At 44.6% G+C, this 12011-nt stretch overlaps 1 long non-coding RNA gene across 1 annotated transcript in view; it reads left to right on the top strand.

Annotated features, from left to right (window-relative positions):
* Positions 1 to 12011, top strand: part of LOC122811752 — a 267887-nt gene that overhangs the window by 2356 nt on the left and 253520 nt on the right. The window lies entirely within an intron of this gene.

Below are 12011 nucleotides of genomic sequence, written 5' to 3' on the forward strand. Positions count from 1 at the left end.
AGTTTAATTTTGAAGGGCTTCGAATTAATAATTTTCTAATGTTAATGTTAAGAATCCATGTCTGGTTACAAATGGGGCATGTATTCCTTGATTTTAGTTATTCTTCTCAGAAAGTAAGCTTCTTTTTCTTCCCTGAAGATAAGTACTGGGAGTACTCTGTCTCTCCGTTGTAAGATTACATCAGAAACACGGAAGGTGGTACAGTCTATACTTAGAGTGAAAACCTCTGGGTTACCTGTTGAACCAAAATCAGCGTCTGGTCTGAATGCATCACCAATTCTGCATCTGTTGGGTAGTTCTTCATATTCGGGGAAAGTCCCCCTCACCTGACCTCCAGTGTAATTAAAGGGACCATAATTGAGAGCCTCTGAATTGTTACACTGCAGTTGTGAAAATGGGCGGGGGTGCATTCTAAGTCTGAGGTTCTACTGTCTTTAAGTGGTAGCCTTACTGTGATGTAAAGGAACTCTGGAGAGAAGAGTGAAGTTACTTAATAGAGGTATGGAAGGCATCAACTCCATGTAGATAGGGATTGGTTTTTAAAGTAACTGCGGCAGTCATAACTTTAGATGTTCTTCGTAGTCGGTGTTGCAGTAGTGATTCTTGGGTTTTCCTACCTTGCAGAAGCCCTTGACCAACCTGATTTTCGGAGTCTTTGCATTGTCCCTAGCTGACGGATATCTGAAGACCAATATCTTGATGCCAGGCATCCGTTGACAGCATCTTTAGTTATTACCAGCAGTGCATTCTGATGCGCTTCCCACATGTTCCGGACCTTAGTTTGTTGTTCGGCTCATTTTTCCAAAGAACCTCCTCTTCCAGTCAGAAAACTACCCCGTTGGGGAAATTTCTCTAATTTAATTTTTGAAAGAAGTCAACAATTGCTTGAAGCGTGGGAAGCAAATCCTGCCTTACGATTTTCACTTGTTTTTCTTGGGGCCTCAGCACAATGTCTAATTTTCCTGACTGCAAAATTCTGTGTGAAAACCCTAAAGTGTAGGGCCAAGGTATTAGCTGTGCCATTATGGAGTCTTCCTCTTCCGTTTCCCTGGTGGCTTTGCAATCCACTGCCACCAAAGGGCCTCTGTAAACTCCAGTTTAGTAGATCTTTTTGCATTGCATGGGAACAATCAAATTGAAAAAAAATTTGTACCATAACAGCACACTCCAAAGCTTGGGTTGTGGATGCATTCATCAGTCATTGGAAGAAAGGTTCCTGTATGCCTTTCCACCCCTGCCACTAATCCAAAAAAAAAATGAGTCCGAAGGAGCGAAGGGTATTCTTTATAACCCCTCTTTGGCACCGGTGTCACTACTTCTCCCTCATTAGGCTGACTGTAAAAAAAAAAGACCCAGTGGACCTGCACAGGCCTTTGGACCTATTAACCCAGATCTAGGGCACCCTAATATATAATAGGAATCAACAACCACAATCTGACAGCCTTGAAAATTTAGCATTACTACTGTTTGGGCACCAGTTGTCCCAGGCCATGCACTACATAATGAGGAAGGCCAGGAGACCACATACAAAGACATATGAAGATACTTGGAAGCGTTTTCACTAGCAGTTTTGCTATCTCTGCAGGGTCAGTGTGTGTGTGATACAGTTAGGCACTAGTTTGCACATGCTTGGCTCCTACCTTTTAGGCTATGTACATAGCTGAGGAGGGAGACCTTGGCTAGAAGCCCCAGATGTTTCCTCCACCATCTTGTCCTGTAAAATACAGTGAGGACACCCTGGCCTATGATTCACCACTAGAGGACCTGTCATGTTTCCCTTATGAGGGAGCACTACCAATGACAAACGTACATGGCTTCAGCTCCCACAAAAGGGCTGTGGATTTCCTGGGGCTGGACCCTACCAAACTGGCAGCTGTACCTGCTGTACCAGAGACCATCCTGGCATAACCTGCAAGTTTTCCCTGAAGAACTATGGACAAAGCAAAATATAATTAGGGAACGGGACCCAAATTACGGACATTTTTTTAAATATATGTACTGTATATTAGGGGGGATAAAGCAAAAGTTAGAAAATGAATTGGGGAGACTACACTCAAATCTGGACAGTTTTGAGGTATGCCTCTTGGATGTTTATAATGTTACCTCCCTGGAGTCAGACCTAAAAGACTCTATCTTGCCATGGCAGCACTGGTGTAATCACCTCGCAAGGAAGAAATCTTACCTGCTGCCCCCAGCATGTGATCCTCCTTGGCACAGTGCAGTGGATTCCTGATGCACCCCAGTATGATTGCATTAAAACTTGGAGCTTGGTGAATGACCTTATTTCCCTTTGCATACATTTCTTCTAAGGGATTGGTGAAAATTGAGGGAAACAAGAAGCCCATTACAAGGAAATGTTACCTTGGAAATTTGAGTTTGTTTTATTTCTGGTGCCAGAAGAACCAACAGCCAAAACAGGTCCATGTGCCTGAGGTTCTCTAGTATGTCTTCAACCTATGTGAAGCAAACCTATCTTTTACTTAGAAAAAGCATGTAAATACATCTTCAAACTACTTTTCAATGGGAACCTCCATTGGCATCCATTGGGCAGTATAGGTAAAAAGATTTAGGAAAGAAAAATCCAGAACTGGTCAAGCGTTTTCTTTCTTTGCCACCTGGAACATCTTTGAATAAAACCTCTTCCCTGCCTGGGAAGGAGGAACTGGTTCTACCACTCTTTGTGACAGTATGTGATGAAGAGGTGGAAACAAGATCTGTAGGATGCGAAATGACCCCCCCCCCCCCCCATGGATAGGAAGAATTTCTTCTCACTGCCATCTGTAACCTGGATGAATGATTTTCAGAACCCATTTGTGCGAAACAACCTGTTGCCAATTAAAACATGGAGATTCAGATGTGTTTTGTAAATGAAAGGGGCCAGGGTGGGGAGGCATCACAAGGTCTCTTGAATAGTCATTAAAACTTGTTGGACTGTCCTTGGTTTGGGAAGGTTTGAGACTTATTTTTGGAACCCCCTTGCCATTTCTTTTTAAACTTTTGTTTACCTGAATTCTGTTGAGACCCTTTATTCTGTTGACTGCCAAAACTGGATGATGAGAAAGCAAAATCCCTTGGACAGTTTGGAGGAGGAGGGTTGTAAAATCTTGAGACTCCCTGGATCGGCTTGCTCCTTTCTTCACTCTCTTTGATCACCTCAGTAGCAGAGGAGCCAAACACTAAACCCCTATCCAAGGGAGAATTTAAAATCTTATTTTTTCCATCATCTGGCATGTTCTGAGAATGCAAATACCAGTAAAAACTTCGTTCCAACACGTTTTTAAGGCTTTATTACACCAACATCCACCAGATTGAGCGCTTTCATCTGCCCTAAGCAGATTTCTTCAGAGAATGCAGCCAACCAAACTTCCTTAAAACAATGCCAGTGATTTACAGAGTCATACATGCACTACAAACAATGAGCAGTGACCTGTGAAACAGAAGAAACAAATTTATTTAAAGCAGATTTCTCTTCACAAGAAGAAAGTGTCGATAAAACATTCCTTATACTTTCACAATTTGTCAGAACAAACATTAACATTTGAGCCTGATGGTTCAAAATTCTGAAAATCAAAGTTGCAGAAGTATACACTTCCCCGCATACCTATCAATACTTTTCTCATCCCTATTAGAAAGAGTTGGATTGGAATTAAGTGCTTAGCAGCAGTGGAATCGGCTAAGGCTGGAGCTGCTGGGTCACAGTTGGGAATAGTGTATAAAAATTTAAGACCGAAGAACTTATATATATATCCTATCTGCATTTTTAGGTTTGTCTGGCTGGGTATTAGGAAAATTGCAGGCAGTAACACACACACACACAAATTTTAAAGCAGATAAAATAGGAGGAATGAGTGAAGATTCTGGAAAATCTTCCTGTAACAACTCGTAGCATTTTTTGAGGGACTGAGAAACCTCAGTGTTTCCCAACTGAAAACACTGGGACATTCTAGCAATAGTCTTGGAGAAAGGGAAACCCACAGGGAGAATCAGAAACCGAGCTCTCATCCTAATCTGAATCAGAAACCTGAGGACAAAACCCTGAATCCATCCATCCGTAAGATGGACTGCACAGTGAACATCTGGAACTTGGCCTTTATCACAAACTAATTTAATCTGCTTAAATCCAAAATTGGCCTGAGGTCCGTGCTTTTTTTTGGTACTAAAAAGAATCGCACAGACCTTGGATCCTTGTTGGTCTGGTGAAACCTCTTGGATGACTCTATTTGTAAGCAGCATGTGAATCTCTATGGCCGCCTGCAGTCTCTGACAAAGTGGAATGTCTGGGAGACACTTGAAGGTTAGACACCTCTGAAAAGTGTGTGTAATAACCTCTGAATACAACTTAACACCCATGTGTCTGAGGTGCTGGCCTCCAAAGATTTTGGGTGAAGATCACATAACCAGTGACTGCCTCTAGAGTAGGACAGTTGGGCAACCCTTTAGGGTCACTAAAAAGGCTGGCAGGAGAATGCTCTGTGGAAACACTGATTCTATGGATCATCCCTGCACTGCATGCATGGTCCGTTATGAATTTCCCCCATCCTTGGGAGGAACCGTCTGTAGGAGCATCCTGAGAAGACTACTAAGACTTTCTGAAAAAAGAGGAGCTTACCCCCTTCTGATTCCTTGAAAAGGTCCTTTGATGGGTGGCAAAGGGCACTCCAGTGGACAGCATCTTCCCATCTTGCTCACTCCTCATTAGTGTCCTTACCTTTCGGCCCAAATAAGGAAGAGCTGTCAAAGGGCATTGACAGAGGACACCTTGAAGCAATCCACAAAGTTTCAGAAATGCATACAAGCGTGGCACCGAGGGCAATGCCACAGCCAGCCCCTCCATCAGTTGAGTTTGAAATGAGCCTCGTGGAAGCATTGCCACTGGTAAGCAGTGTTAACAAATGATTCTCCAACATCTACCGAGTCACTGGAGGCTGCTGCATCTTGACATTTCTTGACACTTCAGACACCAAGTCATGTTGAATTCTTGTCAAGTGGAATAGATAATTAAGTGCTCAGTGCAAAAGTGGCTGAAGCATAGGAGAGCTTCCCTAAATGATCCAAAGCTGAAGATGCCCTGTTCAGGGGATGTACCAAGGAGCCTTCCTCAGAAATCTCCTCCTTGGTGGTAGCCACCACCACTGTAGCATCGATGGCCAGACCTTTACTGTGCAAATTCAAAATGTCACTAGTCAACCTATTACTTCTTTTTCCTCTTTCAAGTTTCTTGCTAACACTAGATTTGAAAGATGCTTATGGACATCTCTGTTCATCCAGACTAGATGTTTTCTAAGGTTGTGTGTGTCTGGATTACATTATCAGTTCTCTCTGCCTTACCCTTTGGACTATCCATTGCACCAAGAGTGTTCACAAAATGTCAAGCTCCAGTTATGGCTCCATTGCAGGTTAGAGGGTATCCACATTTTTCTATATTTAGACTTATCTTTGCAGAGTCTTTTTCAAGGTATCGGGACCCCCCCTCCCTCACTCTCCCTCAGTTCAAACAGGTTTTCTTCCACAGGAAAAATATATATTTATTTAAATCTATTTCTAAAGGTTTCCACTCCCATGTGGGTCACTCTGCATGAGAAAGGTAGAGTGGTATCTGAAATATCTTTGGTCACAGCATCAACACCCCTTATCTTTTCTTATTCCAGTGTTTGGGTTTGTCGGAAGAGAAATCTTTTGGAGACAGCAGATATCCTTAACTCCATATTCCCCCCTTTCTGTCATTGCTCCAAAGCAGTCAGTCACCACAAATGATTTTGACTTTGCTTGGGGAGCAGTTTCAAGGAGGATAAATGTGCAGGGGGTGTGGAACACCAAGACATATGCAAGCACATAAATGTCATGGAGATGCTTGCCTGAGTCAAGACACTCAACTCGGTCAACCATCTTTCGTCCCTAGCACCTCCAAGTAGTTAGACAGTACTGCAGTCATATGGCATGTCAGCCAACAAGGGGGGACCAGATCATACCCCTGTTAGCTTAGGGTGCAACTTCACAGCACAATTTCACTCTACAGGCATTCTGCATTTCATCAGAGTAAATCTGTGTGACGGACAAACTAAGGCGAAGCAGGGCAGACCCTCACGAATGGAAAATAGATGGGGGGGGGGGGTTCCAAGATTTGAGCCATCTTCTCCAGGTAGACCTCTTTGCTTCCTGTATGAACAGTCAAATAGCAAAGTTCTGTTCCAGGAGTCCATGCAAGAAGGCCTGGAAGACAAGATACCTTTTCTTTATACAGGAATGTTCCTGCATACCTTTCCACTAATACCCAGGGTATTTCTGAAGATTCAGAAGGAATCCCTCAGGATTGTTGTGGAGACTCCCTTCTGGCCCAGGGAACTGTAGTTCCCCTTTCGTTTGGAAATGGCCAGGGGCAATTTACTACTGGCTTCCTCTCAGACTTGATCTACTCGCACAAGACCCAGGGGATGATGTCCTTCATGGATGCATCTGCAGTCATAACAAATGGGTTGTCCTGTCATCAGGCAGCCCTTCGGTCGGCCGGATTCCAAAGTCTGGGTCCGGCTTCGGCTGATGTCGCACTTCACCCGACGTCATCTCTGCTGGTCTTCGGGTATAAAGGCATCAGCCGACGCCATTTTCCTCAGTCTTTCTTGCCGCGTGGCGCCCGAAGCAGAAGCTGTTCGCAAGTGCCGGTCGGTCAGATCCAGAGATTACTACTACCGAATACTACTTCGAAGACTTCTAAAAAGCTAAGTACCCCGTTGGGGACTCTTTCTTGCCTCAGCCGATGTCAGAAAAAGTCAATAACTGTTTAACTTGTGGGAAACAAATACCTCATAAAGATTTCCACTCTTACTGTCTGCCTTGCTTAGGCCCAGACCACGACGTAGCAGCCTCTTCGGCCTGTGCTTCCTTCAACCGACGAACGCTTAGGCGTCGGTCGGAGTTTGCTGAACAGTTTTCCGGCTCAGATTTTGCGTACATTATGCCGTCGGATCCTCACACTACCCAAATTGTTAAAAAACGCAAAGAAAAAGACCGACACTCGCGGTCCGCGGTTTCGGCCGAAACCACGGTTAAGCAAGCCGCGAGTGTCTCGGTTTCGGCCGAAACCGAGAAAACTGGTCAATATTCAGCCGAATCCATGACTACTACTGAGGCTCCTGCTACCTTACCTGAATCGGCCTCAGAAATTTTGCCTACAACTGTGGTTCCTAGTGATTTATTAGACACCATCCCTTTGGATGTCTCTACCCCAGCACGTGGTGCTGCTAGGCCTCCTGCAGCCATGTCTATTAAGGCCTTTGCCAGGGCTAAAGCAGCCAAATCTGCTAAATCAGTGCCTGTTAAACCCCCTCACACAGGCCCACTTCTAGTTCACAAATGCTTACTCTGGCAGAAGATTTAATATCCTTAATTAGGGGATCCCAATCTCACCCAGACTGGGCCTCTCAGCCCCAGAAAAGAGACCTAGAGCAGAGCCCCCCGAGCCAGTGTCCTCTGATGATTCTGCGGATGACTCAGACATTACAGACCAGCCAGAGGCTCCTTTTTCCACTTATGAAGATTCCGATGCTGAAGAATCCATTCCAGCTGCCTCTCCACCAGAGGAATTTTCCTTTGGGGAAACCTTACATGCCATGAGAGAACAATTCCAATGGCAGGGACAAGATTTCTCAGATTCAAGAAAAAGGCTTAGGACTTTTCTGCACTTACCACAACATAGGCCCTTAGCTATACCTCCTGTTCTGCCTGTTGTGGACGATGCATTTAATGATGTCTGCACTGCACCTGATTCTTTCCCTCCAGCCCCTGCCAAACCAGATAGATTTTACAGGGTGCCAGACACTCATCACCACCTATACAAGGCCCCACTTGCAGACCCCGAAACTATATCCCAGGGGCCTAAGGCAGTAGCCTCGACCACAGCAAAAAACCCTATTCCCTCTGAAAGGGAATCCAGGTCCTTAGAGAGATGGGGGAAAAAAGTTTACACCTCTGCTACTCTCTCAGCTAGAGCTTTAAACTGTCATTTTCACATGATCCAATACCAAGAGTTTATGCTTGATCAGTTAACTAAAAAACTGTCCTCTGATGAATCTTTAGATAAGAAATATGTATTAGAAATGGTGAATAACATCCAACAGGTTAGTAACCATTCCTTAAAATGTGGCTATGATGCACTGGAGGCTTCATTTAGATCAGCCATGACTGGCACAGTGATAAGAAGGCATGCATGGTTGAAAGAACAGGTCTTACCGGATCATGTTAAAGCAAAGCTATTAGATGCTCCTATGGATAAGGCCAGTCTATTTCCGGAACCTGCCCAGCAGGTAATGAAGAAAATGGAAGAAAAGGCAAAATCTGTACAAACAGTTAAAGATTTCTTACAGGTTCAGCCCCCAAGGTTTAGCAGGAACTGGCCTGCCAAAAATTGGTCCTTTCCTGACTTCACAAGATCCCAAAGGGGCAGGAATAGACGCTCTAGAGGCAGAAATCAATCCAGAGGAGGTGCCTACAGAGGACGACAGTGGCAAGGCAATAACCGAGGCACAGACACAACCACTGCCACTGCAACAGGACAATCACAGTGACTTGGCTCTGACTCCGCCTACCAGGGAGCAAATAGCAGCACCATTAGGCGGAAAGTTAGCCTTATTTTCGAAAAATTGGCACTATATCACAAAAGACAAGTGGATTTTGCAAACCATAGACCAAGGCTACCGGTTCCACTTCCACACGTTACCAGTAAAAAGAGGAATGCCAAACCTGCCTCCAAATCAAAAAATAGAAGCTCTGCAGCAGATAGCGGAATTAACAAAGATGAGAGCTGTGGAAAGAGTACCAATAACAGAACAGGGCAAAGGATTCTACTCCAGACTCTTCCTAGTGCCAAGAAAAGAGAAAAGCTGGTGACCTATTCTCGACCTGTCCATCTTAAACACATACATCATTGTCCCAAAATTCAAAATGCTGACCCTACAGCAACTTCTTCCCATGCTGGGCAAGGAGTGTTGGCTGGTAACTCTAGAGCTCAAGGAGGCATACCTGCACGTCCCCATTCGACCAAATTGCAGAAGATACCTCAGATTTCTTGCAGGATCAGAGCATTATCAATTCTCAGCATTGCCCTTTGGCTTATCTACTGCGCCCAGAGTATTCACAAAATGCCTGGCATCAGTAATCGCTCACTGCAGAGTACAGGGAATCCAAATTTATCCATACCTGGACGACTGCCTGTTACAAGCGGACAACAAAAGCAAGCTGACAACAGATTTACAAAGGGTCATTTACTTGCTACAAGCCCTGGGATACACAGTCAATTTACAAAAGTCAAGGCTGATACCATCCCAAACAAGAACATTCTTGGGCTGAATTGGACACAGTAAAACAAATGGCATTCCTAACTGCAGAAAAACAAAAAGAGCTCCCTCTTTACTTCTTGGCATTAACAAAGCAGAACAAACTAACAGCAAGAAAAGTTCTGCAGGCCTTGGGCTTCATGGCATGATGCATAATCTTGGTCCCACATGCCAGACTGCATATGAGAAAGCTACAGTGGTACCTAAAGAATTTATGGTCTCAACACAGGCACAGCTTAGAAACAGAAATACCACTAATCCCATGCCTAAAACAGGAGTTCCTATGGTGGGCTCAAGCATGCCAGTCAAACCCAGGCTTACCCTTCCACAACTTTCGAGCAAGCCAAACCATCACAACGGACGCCTCAGACCTAGGATGGGGGGGGCGCACCTGCACATAAACCAAAAAGAAATGCTGGCAGTAAAACTGGCAATCCAAAAATTCAGACCATTCCTCAAAGAAGGCCATTTGATGATAAGGACAGACAACACCACAGTCATGTGGTACATCAACAAACAGGGAGGCACTCATTCATACCCCCTATGCAGAATGACTTTGGACCTTTGGAATCTGGCTCTCAGCTACAACATCCAGTTACAGGCAATATTTGTACCGGGAAAAGAGAACACCCTAGCAGACATTTTAAGCAGAACCACCTCGGATGCTCACGAATGGATGCTACACTCGGACATCTTCAAGGCCATCACAAAGAAATGGGGAATGCCACAAATAGATCTATTCGCTTCCCCACTCAATCACCAGCTCAAAAAATTCTGCACAAGGACATTCCACCCACTTGCATGGAAGGTGGGCTCTCTATCCTTCAGCTGGAAAGGCCTGACATCATATGCATTTCCACCTCTTCCCTTGATGCACAAGGTACTACTGAAAATCAAAGAGGAACGTCCAAGGATAATCCTGATAGCTCCGAACTGGCCAAGACAACACTGGTACCCATTGCTGAGGAGCATGTCTCGGGAGAAAATGTGGTCAATACCCCTGATGCCTTTGATGTTAACTCAGAACAACTACAACATCATGCATCCAAACCTAAAAACCTTGCAACTGACTGCCTGGAACATCACATAGCAGCAACTAACCCAGACCTTTCCCAAAGGGTTAAAGACATTATCCTTGAAGCCCGCAGACCTTCAACAAGAAGGAACTATGCAGGAAAATGGAAAAGGTTTGTCATTTGGAGTACTGAAAGAGGAAAAGATGTGTCGAACATAGATATTGCTAACATTCTGGAGTACTTGGCAGAGCTTCTACATACAGGCCTGTCCTATTCCTCCATCAAGATACATGCATCAGCTATTTCAGCAGAATACAGCTTTGATCCACCTGTCTTCTCACATCCTTTACTCAGGCAGTTCCTCAGAGGGATCAAGAATGTAAAACCTCCTAGGAAACCACCATTACCAGCATGGGACTTGAACTTTGTCCTAGAAAAGTTGACACTCCCTCCGTTTGAACCAGCAGCAACAGCAGATCTACAACACCTGTCATGGAAAACTGCTTTCCTACTGGCTATTACCTCAGCAAGGAGGGTTTCGGAACTACAGGCCTTAATGGCAGTGCAACCCTTCCTAATCTTCCATCAAGATAGGGTGTCCATGAGAACTAATCCTACATTTATGCCTAAGGTGGTATCCAGAGTGTCTTTAAACCAGGCAATCCACCTACCTACCTTCTTTCCCAATCCACAAAACAGAGGGGAAAGAATGCTGCATACCTTGGATGTACATAGACAGTTACGCTACTACCTGGACAGAACCAAAAGTAACAGAAAAACTGACCAGCTTTTTGTAGCCTATGCAACAGGAAGGGAAGGAAAAGCAATTTCCAAACAGACAATCTCCAAATGGATAGGAAATTGCATAAGATTCTGTTACTCCTACCATGGAAAACCAATTCCACAGAACATAAGACCTCATTCTACAAGGGCTACAGCCACTACCACAGCTTTCAGACGAGGAGTGGCAACCAAGGACATTATTGAGGCGGCTACTTGGACCTCCGTGCATACATTTGCCAAGCATTATAATTTACCTCTATACTCTAGATCCCGAGCAGGGTTTGCCACTGCTGTACTGCAAGGGATCCTAACTACACCATAATTTTTATTCCTCCTCCCCTAGTTTGGCTATGGTATTCTACCCATTTGTTATGACTGCAGATGCATCCATGAAGGACATAGTACAGTTTTGTACCTACCATAAATGTAGATGTCCGAACTGGATAGCATCTGCAGTCAGGATTACCCTCCTCCTTCCCCTCTGTGGTACTCCTAGGGTATTTACCCTCCTAATAGCTAGCTGGGGAGTTTCTTATGGTGTATTTGTTTGTATATATGTACATACATGCTTATTTTTGTGTTTGCCTTCTACCTTTTTGGAAACATTGGCATTTATCCAAAATTTAGCCTTCCAAGAGGGCAACTGGCATCTGGGGCAAGAAACACTGAGGAAAATGGCGTCGGCTGATGCCTTTATACCCGAAGACCAGCAGAGATGACGTCGGGTGAAGTGCGACATCAGCCGAAGCCGGACCCAGACTTTGGAATCCGGCCGACCGAAGGGCTGCCTGACGACAGGACAACCCATTTGTTATGACTGCAGATGCTATCCAGTTCGGACATCTACATTTATGGTAGGTACAAAACTGTACTTTCTTCATGA

Source organism: Protopterus annectens, chromosome 9.part0, assembly GCF_019279795.1.
Source record: "Protopterus annectens isolate FY-2018-M chromosome 9.part0, PAN1.0, whole genome shotgun sequence".
Taxonomy (NCBI): Eukaryota; Metazoa; Chordata; order Ceratodontiformes; family Protopteridae; genus Protopterus; species Protopterus annectens.